The sequence below is a fragment of the Lonchura striata genome, chromosome 1 (genome assembly GCF_050655825.1).
Source record: "Lonchura striata isolate lonStrDom1 chromosome 1, ASM5065582v1, whole genome shotgun sequence".
Classification (NCBI taxonomy): domain Eukaryota; kingdom Metazoa; phylum Chordata; class Aves; order Passeriformes; family Estrildidae; genus Lonchura; species Lonchura striata.
The window spans coordinates 104,894,373-104,910,021 of record NC_140703.1 but is presented as its reverse complement, the minus strand read 5'-3'; the positions used below and the strand labels follow the sequence as shown (position 1 = coordinate 104,910,021).

The 15,649-nt window shown below is 39.8% G+C and overlaps 1 protein-coding gene across 15 annotated transcripts in view; it reads left to right on the top strand.

Moving 5' to 3' along the window:
* LOC110483230 (uncharacterized) overlaps positions 1–15,649 on the top strand; it is a 305,445-nt gene that overhangs the window by 217,592 nt on the left and 72,204 nt on the right. The window contains exon 5 of one of the 15 annotated variants that reach the window (XM_085559751.1): positions 6,033–6,618. The exons of 13 other annotated variants lie outside the window; for them this stretch is intronic. The gene's annotated coding sequence lies outside the window, so the exon portion shown is untranslated. Of the gene's footprint in view, positions 1–6,032; positions 6,619–15,649 lie in introns of those variants that run through there. One more of the 15 variants, XM_085559746.1, reaches the window with a different exon arrangement.

Below are 15,649 nucleotides of genomic sequence, written 5' to 3'. Positions count from 1 at the left end.
GCAAGTTACTTCTTTATTTGATTTTTAGCATTTTTGAAAAATTCCAGATACTTAGCAATAGAACTACACAAAGCTTTATTTGCAGGTCACCTTCTTTAGTTGTTGGGAAATTATATGCAATGAAAAAATTGAAACAAACATTACAGAAGTTATCAGGAACAAGAGTGTGTTGAACAAGAGCATTTTAGGGATGACACAACAAGATAGGTACTCTGATAGCTGCTCTGGCAGATCTCCTAAAGTCATTAAGTACATAAAGTAAAGTGTGGTGCAGAACACCAAAGGCAGCTTATCACATTCTCTGCTTGAGAATAGATAAAACTGAATGTGAAGAAGGAACTTGGGACAAAGAAATTTCTTTGTATTTCCCCAAGAAAGTAACTCATCTGAATTCTGGTGGAACTACCCCTTTCAGGATAAATTAATACCATATGTTTCAAAATTTCCTAAATTATTAGAGTGATTATATATTCCATATGTGTTAATTCTGCAGAGAGGTATAGGTTTCATCTTCTGTTGCCACCAAACACTCGAGTCTGTTACAAAAGCATAACATGCAAATGAGAAGTTTCAGTTTCGTATCAAATAGCATATACTGGATATGCATAGTGCTTAAAAAATTGCATCGTCACCACATCTATACCTGGAACAGTTAATTTTGATTTTGTTACTAATTTGTAGGAGAGAATGACACCATATAACTGACATAGTGCGGAATCAAGTTCCACTTCTCAAATATTTCAGTGGGTTTCCCTGGCTGCCATTGTGGTTTTTTGCCCTGGACATGCAGATTGAGTGCCATTACTGTGACTGAAATTAATGATAAGGTGAACTGCAAGTCTTTTAGGCTTTTGCCCATCTCTGTTCTATATTTTCCCTAAGAGGAGTAGTACTCTGAACCATTTATTGGAACTAGTTTCTCTTACAATTTTCTTAAAGACAAAGCAAGTAAAATATCCCAAAGGCTGAAAACCAGGGAAAGGAACAAGTTAAAACATAACCTACGCTGCCATTTTTTTAGAGAAAAAATATATTGCAATATGTTTATGCTCACTTTTCTTTGTTGCTGAATATCACACAAGCCAAAGGATAATTACCTCGGGTGTCCTTATTGATATTGCTGATCACAGAACCATAAAGTCATTTAGGCTGGAAAAGTCTTTTGTGACCATCAAGTCCAACTGCTAACCCAGCGCTGCCCAGTCCACCACTAAACCATATAAATGTGGATCACAAGATCTCAATGCAAGACATTAAAAGCACTTTTGAATTTGAGAACAGACTAAATTGTCCGTAAAAGCAACCAAGAAAACCTGTCATCCAAATTGAACTATGCTAATGTGTTCTCATAGATTTGACAAGAACAAATGCACCATCATGGAAGTGTCAGACACTGCTGTCTCTAGGTTATTGAGATTTCTTTCCATCTAAACAGCCCTTGTTCCTCTCATGTACACAAGGAATCCAGTGGTTTGCATAAACCTGGTATTTTTTCCATTCTGTGATAGTCTCCCTTGATAATTAAATGGCAGATATTTGAAATGAGAAGAAAAATTGAAGCTGACAAATACATTGAAAGAGAGAAATGTAATCATCTCAAGGTAATATCATGCTACTTTACATCCTGCAGCCTTTTAATAGATACTGTTATTCTAGAAATCGTGCCCATTATTTTTCAAAACCTGCTAAAAGATCTTAGACATCTTATTAAAAAGCAGTAGAAACCATAAGATAGTAGAAGTGCAGAAACTTATGCAAAAATGGAAATACTTTCTTCAGGACTCACACAATGGAAGTGTATCTCCAGTTCCAGCAATTTTCTTTGCTATACATTTTCATATCACACATTTGGGGACTTTTTACAGCTCTCCTTTAATTTTGTTATATTGAGACATATTGAGAAATCCTCTGCATGAAGAGGAAACATGGACTAGGGACACCCTTGGAATGATATTTTTAGTAGGGCTGAAGTATGAGGCAGTTTGTGAATTATATCTATAGATTATGTAGAAAGAATTTAAGTAAGAAAACTAGGAATGACATTCTGAGGAATATTGAAGTAAAGATATTGCATTTATAAGTATCCTAATTACCTGCATTTAGTTTGGTCTCTTAAAGATTTCCATATGGTACAGATACATTCTACTGGATCTTTTACATAAAAAGCCTTGCTGAGTTCTCTGCAGATCCAGACTAGATTTCCATTCTCATTAACTACTTTCACATTCCTTTTGAGATCACAGTTTAAATACTTTCTTGGAGTTTCTTAATTAAGAATAAATGTAATGTACTTTCTGAGTATATTCTGCCAAATTTCCAAAGAGATTGGGGCAGTTCTCAGAGGCAAATTGGTACTTTACACACATATTAACTTCACAAACAGGACTGCTAAGAAATTGAGTCCAGTAATTATTGATTCCAGACTTTGATTTAACAACCTATTGCCAAAATCTGCCTTTCCTGCTGCAGGTGAGGGGCTTCAGCATCCCCCAGCCTCTCCAGCACAACCCAGTCTCTGTGTCAACTTCATCATGGAGCGGCAGGAGCAATGTGAGTGCACCCACACCTGAGTTCTGCAGGTGCACTGACATCTTCTCCTCTGTCACTGCACTGGGGCAGAGAAATTATCTGACTTCCACCACCTGGCATTTTGTCTCCACATGAGTGCAGTGCTGGTCTACAAGACATCTGGACTTTTCTGTCTGGCTGCTTGAGATCTTAGTTTGATTCCCACATGGTCAAAGATTGCCCTGTGTTGTTCCAGGCAACAGAGGAGCATTCCCTACGCACATTTGGGGGACACTTTGGAAATAAAATAACTGAGGAAATATTTAACACAGATTTTAAAGACTGTAAATAATTGCCTTCTTTTTTCTCCACTTCTTGTTCTTGTACTTTCTGTACTATTTCTTCTCCTCCTCCTTCTTCTCTTTCTAGTCCATTTTCTCCTCCTTCTCTTTCTCCTCCTCTTCTCCTTCTCCTCCTCTTCTTCCCCCCCCCCTCCCCCCCCCCTTTATAATTTTCTTTTTCTCTTTATTTTCCACATGGTTTATTTTTGGAATAGACTTTTTATTCTGGTCCATAACAAGGCTGATGAGTCACTGAAGCTATCAATGAGATTTTTCCAGCCACCCTCGCTCTGCACACACTGCATGCCAAGGTAAAGGTCTTGATGACATCTGGAGGCCAAAATGAGAAACTTTTGAAATTTTTTCCATGTATTTCTGGAAGAAAATAGTAGACCCAGTGCTCTCCACTGCCATTAATAAGAATATCTCATTACAGATGTGTTTCAATATATAGAAACTGTGGATGAAGATGAGGATGGAGGAACTGTTTTATCAAAAACCAAATGTGCCTGAGATAGACAAAAAGACAGCATTTGTGGCTATGCAGAGTTGTGCATTGAACATACTGTGTGGCATATTGAAACAGCATGAAATTAAGTATAATTTTTCATGTTTTCTCATGCTCTTTCCTGCTACAGAGATTCAAGTAAATTCACAAACCCTCTTTTCCAAGTGTGATATCTTAATATTATATTCATCTTATTTGGCTCTCAGACAAACCTCTATTTTAATAATTTCTTTGTTAGAGAGAGGTTTAGAATACTATAAACATGTGATTCAGTCTGGTTCCCCTTTCCTTAAAGACTGTGGAAATAAGTTATAATTGGTGACATATGATAAACTGTGCAGAAGATGCACTGAAATATTGAAAAAAGAAATTTCACAGCCCTAATTATTCAGATAAAACTTTGACCTAAAAAGATGCTTAAATTCTATTGAAGTATTGAGGACTTAACCACCCACATAAAATCATAACCATGCTTAAAATCTTCACAAAACCAAAATTATACTGGTATTTACCAAAGATGGAGCAATCCCCAGTATCATCTCTATAATTTACATGTTTTGAATGTCCTCTAATACTTTCAGGATTTATCATTGTGACACATGTCTTTTGTCTTGCCAAGTTTTAGTATTTAAGATTAGAGGGGAACCTTTAAACAAGCAGCCTGATGATCTGCATGAAAAAGCTTAATATTGGTCCCGTTATCCTTGCCTAGAGACCTTTTACTCCTGGTTAACTGAAGCACAGCTTCCAGAAAGCCACTTAATCTTGGCTTGTGGTTATCAAATTTATTCCTCTAATGTCTTTCTCCAGTGGTGAAGACCTGTCATTTTTTGAAGTGTGCTTTATTTCTCATCTGGTTATGTATGACTTCAATATTCAACCATTGCCTCTCCATGTGCTGGCCTTTGCTAAACCTAAGTCCTTTTGCATCTTTGTGCAGCAAGGCAATAAACTCATGTGATGTCCCAGTCCTTTCTTTGACAGGATAAACAAACTCCTTAGTTTTTCACTGTGAGAAATTTAAATATTTTAAAAATAAATTTAATTTGATTTGATTTCACATAATAATTTTCAATCATTTAAATAATTTTTGTGATCCCAAATATCTTGCATTTCCTTTAAAATGTAGGTACCAGAATTTTTACCTTCTGTCATAATACTCAGTTTCTCATTTAAAATACTTACATCTTTTAGAAGTGCTTTGTCCTGGGACAGAAGTTCTTAGTTTCTTTTCATGACCTGGACCCCATGTTCCAATACACACAGAATTTCTTTCAGCTCTGTCAAAATTATTTGGACTCAACCTGTGGTCTGGACTCACCTTGTGATATGTTGTGAGCATTCTCTGTTGATGCTCTGCCCTTGTTGCTACAGACATAATTAGATAAATTCCTGTATATAGGCTTAAGCCAAATTGTGTTAGGAATGATTTTATATTTATTTCTACAACATAAATAGAAATTATGAAGAGTATCACTTGGCACTAATTTTGGTGAGAATCTCTTAAGAGGTGCCCTCATGGATTGCCCTTTGAGATCTTAAAACAGTTTAGTGTAAGGTTATTGATATCATAATGTTCCAATTCCTCAGCCAGGATGTGTGTGTGATGATAAAAAATTAAAATAAATCCATTAGATCTATTATGTGTATATATATATATATATATATAGTACAGCAATCAGACAGGAAGTGAACACACTGAAGAATGAAATCAGGTTTGTTTTGCCAAGCCTTATGCGGTCAAATTGTGTTGAGTGACTTTCATTGGACTGATAATTATTAATTATTTTTTTCTATTTGGGGTTGAAGTCAGAATAGCTGTGTTCTTTAGCTGCCCACAACAAGCTGCTGGTCAGGGCTGAACACCTACTGTGTGGAAGTTTGTTAAGCACTCTGAGTTAACAGTACTGAAGGTAGATGCATCAGTCACACTTCTCCTTGCCTGGCCCTTTTAAGCTGATACTTACTCAGGACAGCTAGTTTAAAACTTGCAGGCAGTTGGAAAAAACATATTTTTCAGTGCCTTTTGAATAATAAGCATATCTTGTGTCTTCATGAAGATGTAAGCTATTCTGTTTCCTTCCAAACAAAAAACTTACTGTTATTAGTTATTGAAAACTGCTATTTTCCTTCATTACTAGTTCTGGTATTCTTCTTCATGGCAGGTATATTTAGTATACTAAGAATTCTTTTTCTCCTAGTACGGTTGTTTTAATTCCATAACACTGTTTACACTGATGCTCAATTGTATCTTTTCCAAAGTTCTTACCTGCTGATCTCGGTTCCACTTTTCTGTGCTCCAAAAGCTTGCCCTGAATTTGCACTGATTGGTGTGTATTCCTCCCATTTATTGTTGAAATATTTGTTACTAAACTTATCACCTTCATTTTGCTAGACAACGAAAAGGAGCTTTTAGAAAAACATTACGTCTTTTCAGCTGTACTTCCATGGCTTTTTAATCATCTCATATAAGATTCTAAAGAGTGCTCTGAGGAGCCAGAAAAAAAAAATTGCCAGTCAGAAAAGAATCACTTCTCATAATTTCCCTCAGCTTGACAAAACTAACCCTTATTCTCTGTTTTTCCACACTGAATGTAATCAGATTTTGATCGCTGATCACTGGGCTTTGCCAGCTTCCTCTCCAGCGACTAAATTTTCTTTTTTCTTTTTTAAAGCCAGCACAACAAAGCCTGGTACAGAATTGCTTTTTGTTGGACATATTGTTGCTGTGAGAATGTGCCATCTACTGCTTCAGGACAGTTGTGTTTTACTGCACGCTCCCTGGGTGAAACCTACAAAGCCACAACATTTTTTTCCTGTCTTTGCATTGAAAACAAGTGCTCAGATTGGGAGCTGTGCTGCTCTCCTGCTGGGAATCATGGAGCAGCCACCCCTGCCTGTCTCCCCATCTCTGTCTCCCTCCTGGGTTCTGTCTGACGTGCATCAGATGCTGTGATTGCACATTTCCCTCAGCTGTACATTACCAGAGCAGTTCCAGGTTGTGGGTCTCAGATTCAGTCAAAGAAAATGAGAGTTTCTATCCAGGCAAAAGCCTGGGAAAGAGCTGGGAAAGAATGTAAATAATTCTTTATCTCTCTTGTTTTTCACATTGTTTATAGTTAAGTTCTATCACTGTGCGTCAAGCACTTTGCACCAATGGTGGTGGGCTGTTTTCACTTCAGAACCAATGGATTTGATCCTTGCAAAGCTCTGTATAAAAGAATGGTGTATTTTTAATAAATTGGAGTTTTACTCTCAGCAGCCTTCTGAGTCAAGTCTATTAATTCCCGTTCTGCCTCAACAGCAACACCAGGTCTGTCCCCCTGTGTTGCTGGGTGGGTCAGGAGGCAGAAATAAGCAGGCAAGGATGGGATCTCCAGCTTGGCAATCCAGGGTCCCATAGGCTGGGGGAGAGCACAGCTCAAGTCTGATCTCCCCTCAACATAAGCCTGATAGAACTATTGCCTCTGCTGCAAAGTCCACTTTTGGACAACATCTGGATATCCCAGCATTTTCAGAAGCCCTCAGCAGCATCTGTCTTGAACTATCTCCCCTGGGCAGCAAGGTAAGGAAAAAAAAAATCTCCAAACCACAGAGGATGATAGTAAATGGCCTCAAGTTGCCCCGGGGGAGACAAAGATTGGATATCAAGAAAAATTTCTTCACCAAAGGAATTGTCAAGCACTGGCACAGGCTGCCCAGGGAAGTGGTAGAATCACCATCCCTGGAGGCATTTAAAAGACATGTAGATGGTGTTTAGGGTCAGGGCTTAGTGGTGCACTTGGCAGTGCTGTATTAACAGTCCTACTTGATTGTCTTTGAGTTCTTTTTGATCCTAAATGATTCCATGATTCTATTAAATGGTTCATGCCTTGCTTCCTTCTGTGGGTAGACCAAAAAACCTGCACAAGCTTAGTGTCAAACATCCATCACACTCAATGAGTCATTTTGAATTTCAAAACTATTTACACATGGGGAATGAAACCAGAGGAAAAAGGGAAAAATGCTGCAATTTTTTGAATAGAAGCACCATAAGGGCATTTTTTCATAGCACTGCAACTATATACTCTTACAAACCTATTTGAAAGCTCTACCACTTTGGTTTGAAACAACATGATGGGAGGTATTTTTTCCTCTGATGCTCACTCATTTTTAATTACCTTTTGCTCCCTAATAAATTTAGAAAACTTAAACTGAAAATAGCTATGATCCACAGCCCCCACTCATTATCAGAAATGTGTATGCAGTAGCACTCAGTGTTTCAGTTTGCATAACTTATTTGTGACGTTATTAAAGCTGCTTGCATAATAAAATTAAATGCAGTTTACATTTAGCAATGTGTCTGTTCACTTTCCTGTAATCAAACTGACAGCTTTTCCTTTAAACAGTCAATCAAGTCTCCAGTTCTTTCTGGCTCTGTTTATTTGATTGGAGTTGAGATGTCATAAAACAGAATGGAATATTTTACAAGTTCTGATTACATGCTTTGACTTTTTAGGACTGCAATTTCTTTCATTCATAAAAAAGAATCTCTGAATTATTATTTTAAAAAATAATAATAACCCTGATTTTCATTTCACAGTTGATGCTACAGATACAAAAACCACAATCTGAATTCTAAATATTTTTTCTCAGTCAAAACTAGCTAAAAAGCCTACACATTAAGACCTTAATTTATTATATTATAGCAACAATTTCACAGATAAGGCATAGTCTTTCCAGGCTATATCCTCTGAATAGAGTTTTATTTAAAGATAAGGCAAAATGATTCTGCTACAGAACAGAATTTAGAAACTGAATGATACATCTGCGGCTGCAATAGTAGGTGGCTATTTGAAATAAAAATACTGCCTAACATTTTTTATTACTCAGAAATTAGGTACATATCCTAAATATGCCATAGTGAGGCCATGTTAGTTGTCATCTTCATAATTCTGATGTGCCTGAGCATAATTTCCAGCCAGATAAGCTCCATGATCTGTCCAGGCACAGAGGTGAGACTGATCAGCCTGTAGTTACCCAGATCTTTCCTTTTCCCCTTTTTAAAAATGGGGGTTATGTTTCCCCTTTTCCAGTCAGTGGGAGTTTCACTGAACTGCCATGACTTCTCAAATGCGGTTTACAGTGCCCAACAACTTTATCCACCAGCTTCCTCAGGACCCTGTCTGTGCATCTCATCAGGTCCCATGGACTCGTGCTCCTTCAGCTTCCTGTGATGGTCTCAAATCTGATCTCCTATGGTGGGCAGTTTTTCATTCTCCCAATCCCTGTCTTTGCTTTCTGTGACTCAAGTGGTGTGACTGGAGAACTTACTGGTGAGGAATGAGGCAAAAAAGTGATTTAGTTTGTCAGTTTTCCCAAGAGTGTTTCCTTCTCAAGAGGGCCCACATTCCTTAGGCTTCATCACTGGTGTACCTATAGAAGCTTTTCTCGTTGTCCTTGACATCCCTGGCCAAATTTAATTCTATCAGGGCTTTAGCTTTCCTAACCTGATCCCTGCCTGCTTGGAGAATTTCTCTATATTCCTCTCATGCTACCTGACCTTGCTTCCATCCTCTGTAGGCTTCATTTCTGTGTTTGAGTTTGTCCAGCAGTTCATCCACAAAGACTTCCTGGCATTTTTGCCTGTCTTTCTCTTTGTTGGAAAGCATTGCTACTGAGCTTGGAAAATCAAAGATCAAAGGTGATCTTTGAACATTAGCCAGCTTACTAGTGTTCCTCTTCCCTTCAGGGTTGATAATTTACCAAGCAGATCCCTGAAGAGGCCAAAGTTTGCCCTCCTGAAGTCCAGGGCACTGAGCTGGCTGTGCACCCTCCTCGCAGCCCTAAGGATCTCCAACTCCACCATCCCCTGGTCACTGCAGCCCAGGCTTCCCCTGAGCCTCACATTCCTCACCAGCCCCTCATCTGTGACCACAAGGTCCAGCAGAGCACAGCACCTCTCCTCAATGGCTCCTCTGTCATTTGGAGTAGGAAACCTCCTGGATTGCCTGTGCCCTGCTGTGTTGTGCTTCCAGCAGATATTGGGCTTCTTGAAGTGCCCCTTGGGGACCAGGACTTGTGAATGGGAGGCTGCTCCTCCCTGTCTATTGAGGGCTTCATCTGTTCAGAACTCCTGGTAGGGCAGCCTGTCCATTACCGTGTTACCTGTCCCTGCCCTCCCTTTATTCCTGCCCTGAGCTCTCAGTCAGCTCCTCATCCACCTGCAGGCAGAGCTCCTCATTTACACAGATGGAGACACCTCCTCCTGGTCTCCCTGCCTCTGCTTCCTGAAATTCCTGCATCCTTCCACTGGAACACTCCCATCCCAGGACCATCCCACCACATCTCCGTGGTGCCAGTGGGATCACAGCCTTGCAGAGCTGTGCACAGATCTGGCTCATCTTGTTAACCCCTGTGTTTTGTGCATTTGAATAGAGACATTTAAAATGGACTCTCATCAGGGCAGCAAGGCTGGTGAAGGGTCTGGAGAGTGAGTCATGAGAGAAGGGGCTGAGGGAGCTGGGGGGGTTAAACCTGGAAAAAGGGATGCTCTCTAAATCTCCCTGAAAGGACATTGTAGCCAGGCAGGGATTGTTGTCCCAGGCAGAATAAGAGGAAATGGCTGCAAGCTGCAGCAGAGGATGTTCAGACAAACATCAGGAAAAATTTCTTCCCTGAAAGGGTGGTTAAACATTGGAATGGGCTGCTCAAGGTAATGGTGGAGCCACCACCCCTGGAAGTGTTCAAGAGATGACTGGATGTAGCACTTGGTGCTATGGTTGATCAGGTGGTGTTTGATCAAAGGTTGGAACACAATGATCTGGGGGTCTTTTCCAAAGTTAATGAAGGTGGCTAACTGGGTGCAGTGGCAATTCCTCAATGCTGCTCTTCAGGTGCTCTCCTGATGACCTGTCAATCCCCTCCAGGCTCTGGGCGTTTCTTGCTGGCCCTGGTGTCAAACTAGTGTGATTGGGATGGACTGAGGCTTCTTCTCCCCAGCTACTGTAGTTTAAGCCTCTTCCCCAGACCAGCAAGCCTGTGACCAAAGATTTTCCCCTTCTCTGATAGATGGGCCCTATCACTCTTCAGGCTTCTCAGAGTCCCGTTATCCAAGCAGCCAAATCCCTGGTTGTGGCACCAGTCCTGTGGCCATTTGGTGATTTGCCAGATTTGACTGTCCCTTTCAAAGCTCTTCCATTTGACTTTTGGGAGGACAGATGAAAAAGATATCTGTGTTCCAGATGTCCTCACCACTGCTCACATGACTCTGTAATCCTTGATGCTCTTCAAATATTTTATTTCAGATCAATCTTAGGTTTCAATTTGTAATATTTGGCAGACTGCGCAAGCAGCAGACATGGCTGATTCTTTTTTTATTCTTTTCATCTCACCCTTTAATCTTTTCATATATTATACACAGATAGTTAATGGTCTTGCTGCTACAGGTCTCATGGGATCCTACATTCAAAATACCTCTCTGGAACATGTATTCAAAACAACCATTTGAAATACTTATGAAAGCACTATGCTTAAATTCGCTTTTTGTATATAACCTGATATAACCATAAAAAAACTAGGGGAAATTTTTCAGTTCTGATACTTTTTCTGGTGTATCACTATATTGTAGTCTCAAGGGACCCAGTTTCAAGAAGTGATAGATCCTTTTAAGATATCATTATCTGATGTTGAATACTTTAGATTGCAGCATTACTGAGATATGACTTCTAACAATGATAAATATGAATCCAAACCAATTACATACATAGACATACTGGGAACATGTGTAATTTATAAATCTCTTCAAATACACTTTAACTGCATGACACAAACCTTGAAAAAAGTTATAGCATTACTTTAGCATATCCTTTCTTCATGAACAGTTTAAATAGTACATATTACTAACATGAATTATAACCCTACTAGTATGTATTTTTCTATATTTATAGGTGTATGATCTGAAAAAGTATGATCTTGAAGCAGTCTTCCACAGGGAAGACAAGATGAGATGAGCATAAATCAGAATTGCATTCTTTACTTCAAAGTCTAATTGATTAAGTTTTTATTATGGGATTAATTGTCTATTCTGAAGCTTTCATTTTGGTTTATAATTCTAAAGACTCAACATTACTAAAAATTAAAAAAAAAAAAAAAGGGACTATTCTGTTCCCTGGGAAAAAAAAAAAAAAAGGCACTGCAATAATCCCAAGAGATGGAGATTTAAGTCCTTCTTACCTAACTTCAGCTACCTAAAAGTGAGGCACCTGGGCTAAACCAGCTCTGTTCCCTGCTTAGCCAGGGAGATGGACATCCCTAAGGCAGTAACCAGCTTCAGGGTCCACCTGAGCACAGTTTGGTCACTTTCTCTCCTAGCAGACGTGAAGACAGTCCAAGTAACTACACAGAGCTAAGATATGGATTTTGCAGGACTACATTTATATAAGAGAAATCTGACTCAGACATAAAGACTGGTTGATTATTGTACTATTAATTAACTGTAAATACAGTTTTAACAGCTGCATAAAACTGAAAGTCTTCTGAATATCTCATTGAGTATAATTAAACTCTCCATTATGAATATAACTTATTAGGAAGCCAAACTTAAATTTCAAGCCTGAAGGAACTCTTATCCCCGGCCCAAGTGTGGTGAATTCTAATAATTCTTCCACATTTTAGTATACTGAAGAAATTAAAAATAATTTGCTGTCTACTTGCTTTCTGCACTCTGAATGCAACTCATAAATGAATTGACAGCAGACATTAAAGGAGTTCTATCTAAATTATTACATTCAAATTAATATGATCTATAGACAAAAAAGGATTAAAACTTAGAAGGTCAAGAGGACTCCTAACCCTATGAGAAAGAAAAGATAATTGTGATGAATAGAAGAATAAACATTTCTGGATGTATCAGAAGTATTTCAAACAGTTTTTGAGAAATCCTGATAATTATAGAGTTTTTGAATGTGTGGGAACATTAAATCACATACCAATCCAGTTCAGTGACTGGAGTACATTTCATTAGCTCTCCAGCCATTTATGAGGTTGTTTAGCTACTACAAACAAAATCTAACAATCTAATTTATCAAGCTTCTGTTTGTGGAAATTAAAACCAATAAAAAAATATTTGATCTAGTTTTATATATCCATCTTCATGGTGCCACCAGGGAAGGAGACAAGGGGGGATGGTAGCTGAGAGTGCAGAGGCACCAGCACAGCACAGAGCCCAGCAGGGCAGCGTGGTGCTGCTCACAGGCTTGGAGACTCTTCTCCCCTGAGCTTTGCTTTGGGCTCCCCCAGGGCAGGCAGGTCAGCAGGGCAGAGCAGGTGGTGGCTGGTGACAGCCACAGTGCTTTGCCTTCCTGGATTCACGCTGGGTGTTCACCAAACATAAATAATGCTCTTGCCTCACAGTCATTAGGGCACTGTAAAAGCATTTGGTGTTTCCCCCTGCAGTGCTTGTGCTTTAACTGCAAATAACTGACAGCAGCAATTTTGTTCCTCAGTACAGCTCTAACTTGATAGAGGGTCCCTTGGACTGGTATGTCATTACTACTGCCAGCACATTGCAGAAAAAAAAGTCTTTATTGGATGTTTCATGGCAGTTTGACTTTAGCTGAGCTTTTTCAGGTCCTCTTATGAAGGCTGCTGAGAGGGGCTGTCTGAAACCCTCAGGAACTTTGCAGCTACTTTGCAGTGGAGCCACAGTTTCAGTGCTTTACATGCAAGGAACTTACAGAAACACAGAAGAAAAATGGGAGCTCCCCTCCTCACCAAAACAAGAGTAACCCTGAACACAGCCTCTTTGCAACAGGGTTTCTCCAGCCTTGGAAGGCACTATAATTCAAAGCTGCCATCCAGCTTTTCCCAATCACAAAGTTACCTGCTAATTCTCAGATTTTGAAAGTATTTGCTCTAGATCTAAAGCAGCCCTTCAACATATCCCAACAGATGGCATACTTGCCATGGGCTCTAGTACACAGGATAATTTTATATCCTCTGAGCAGTCATCTTCTGGTTTATAGCCCAGCTCTTCCATCCCTTGTGCTCCCACTCAGCTGCATTTCCAGAATAATGCTTCATCTTAGAAGGAGGGGTCCCCAAAAAGCAAAACTCTCATCAACAAGTGCTGAAAGAGTTTCATGTACAGAGGTGTCTTTGTTGTGATTTGGATACAATTGCTTGCATCTGCTGACCAAATGCTAGGAAAGGGCTTATCAAAAACAGATCATTCTGGTTTATCCCTAAGATTACTTTCTATTCTACTCCCCCAAAGAATGTACATTTCAATGGTGTCCTTGGAGTGTAGTGTTGAGTTGTTGGTGAACCAGAGCTGCACATGTTTCATGCACAGGTGTTATTTGAGAACTGCAGAACAAGTGATTTGTTTGCTTCTGATGTTGCTGCTGACTATTGGTTACTGGGGTCAGTGTCACTGCGAGTCTCACTAAATGTTTGAGCTCACTTTTGCTTTATGAACAGTCTTCCATGCCTTCCAGTCTGAAGCAGAGAGGCTCTGGACACCCTGCTGCTCCTGGATCACACCCTGGGCAGCTCAATCCTAGCAACAAGTCCCCTTGCTCAGGAGCATATGTGCCTGGGATTGTCTCTTTCCATCAGATCCAACTACAGTTTGATCAAATAATGATGGCTTTTGTCCTCACCTCAGCTTGGCCTGTTTCTTGATGGGGCAGAGGAGCATCCTTCAGGAGATTGTCTTGTCCTGGGGAAGGTTGGAGATCAAGGTACTTTGTTTCCCCAGTTAGTGCTCTAACTTCCACACTAGTGTGTAAAGTGTAGGATGAATTTTGGAATGAAAATGGCCCTATCCCTATATGCTACATTTGTGCTGGGCTTGAGGCTATCACATGCTTCAAAGCCACCCCTCAAGGAATGCAGACAGAACCCACCCACTGCTCTGCTTCAGCTCGCAGTGGCCAAAGTTGCAGCAATTTTATAGATACGATCAGAAAATTGGAAGAGATGGGGCCAGAAATATCTCCAGGCTACATTTCCTGCACTGTTCAGGATCACTTTTGGTTTTGTATGTGGGGAGGAAAGAATTCCTGCATGTTGTATATGACGCATATACCTCCTTTACAGGACACGACATGAAAATGTCAGGCCAGAAATATTTTTAAAAATGTCAATCAAATGTTCACCTTCCTCAGTGCTATCAAAGCATCCAAGAAATACTTTAATAGTTGAATGCTTTGTGGCAGGAAGAGCTGCAGGAGGCAAAAAAATGGAAGTTTTTAAAAGTTATTCATGGGTCCATTTATCATAAATAAGACAAATTTACATGTTCTCAGGGTACCCAGCCTGAGCAGTGTGCAAGACACCATTTAAATAGATCTCTGCTAGTTTTCAAAAAATTTAAACTGCTGTTCCTGAGATGAAAGGTCTTATTTATAAACACAGCTTCCCACATTAAAAATGGAAATGCCAGGCCAATATGTCATATTAAATTTAGGAGCAGTAATGCTCAGACATGGCCAATCCATCTAATTTGAAGCCAATGAAGAATTATTTTAATTCCAAGCTCATTTAGATTTTATCTAAACAGAAATGTTTATTTTTCAAAGGGTATGAAACACATTACACTAACACTGCCAAACTCATTACTTGGAGGCAGGACTAAAACTTTTAGTCATTAGGCAAAAGTCCACTTCTTTCTGGCATTTTAGCAGTTTTCTGGGTTCGAATTCAAGGCAGTGATCACATTTGCATTTTTGTTGGCAGCAGATAGTCAGGGAAGTTATCCCACATCATTAATGAGAGTTTTTATTATCTTTCATATGCAGGAGACTTCCCTGGTTTAAAAATGATCTGATGATGCTCAGACTGGGATGGACCTGATTATTGTTTTAGTAGTAGTAGTAGTAGTAACTGTGAGAATGAAAAGTGACCTGCTTTCCCCATGTTTAATTTGGAGCAGAAACCCCTGCACACCATCTCTGTGCTGGCGAGGCACGGAGAGGAATGTGGGGACCACAGCATCCATCAGAGCTGGAGCACAGGGAAATTCAGCACAGAGGCACATTCTCTTTGACTGTATTCCCCCCAGACTGCTTTGTTCTGGTGCTTCCAATGTTTTATAAAGGCCTCCTTCTCTGTCTCTGGGAAACATCTGTGTGAGGCACATCTGCCTCCTGATCTCTGGCAAACACTGTGACAAGGGGAATCGTCTTGGCATCCAGCAAGTGCCACCTCATTTGTCACCATGGTGCCTGTGCTGCCCTCACAGTTCCTTCTGTTTCATTTTCTCTGACCCTTGGCTCTGTATAAGTTCATAAAAAAGGGATTTTTCTTC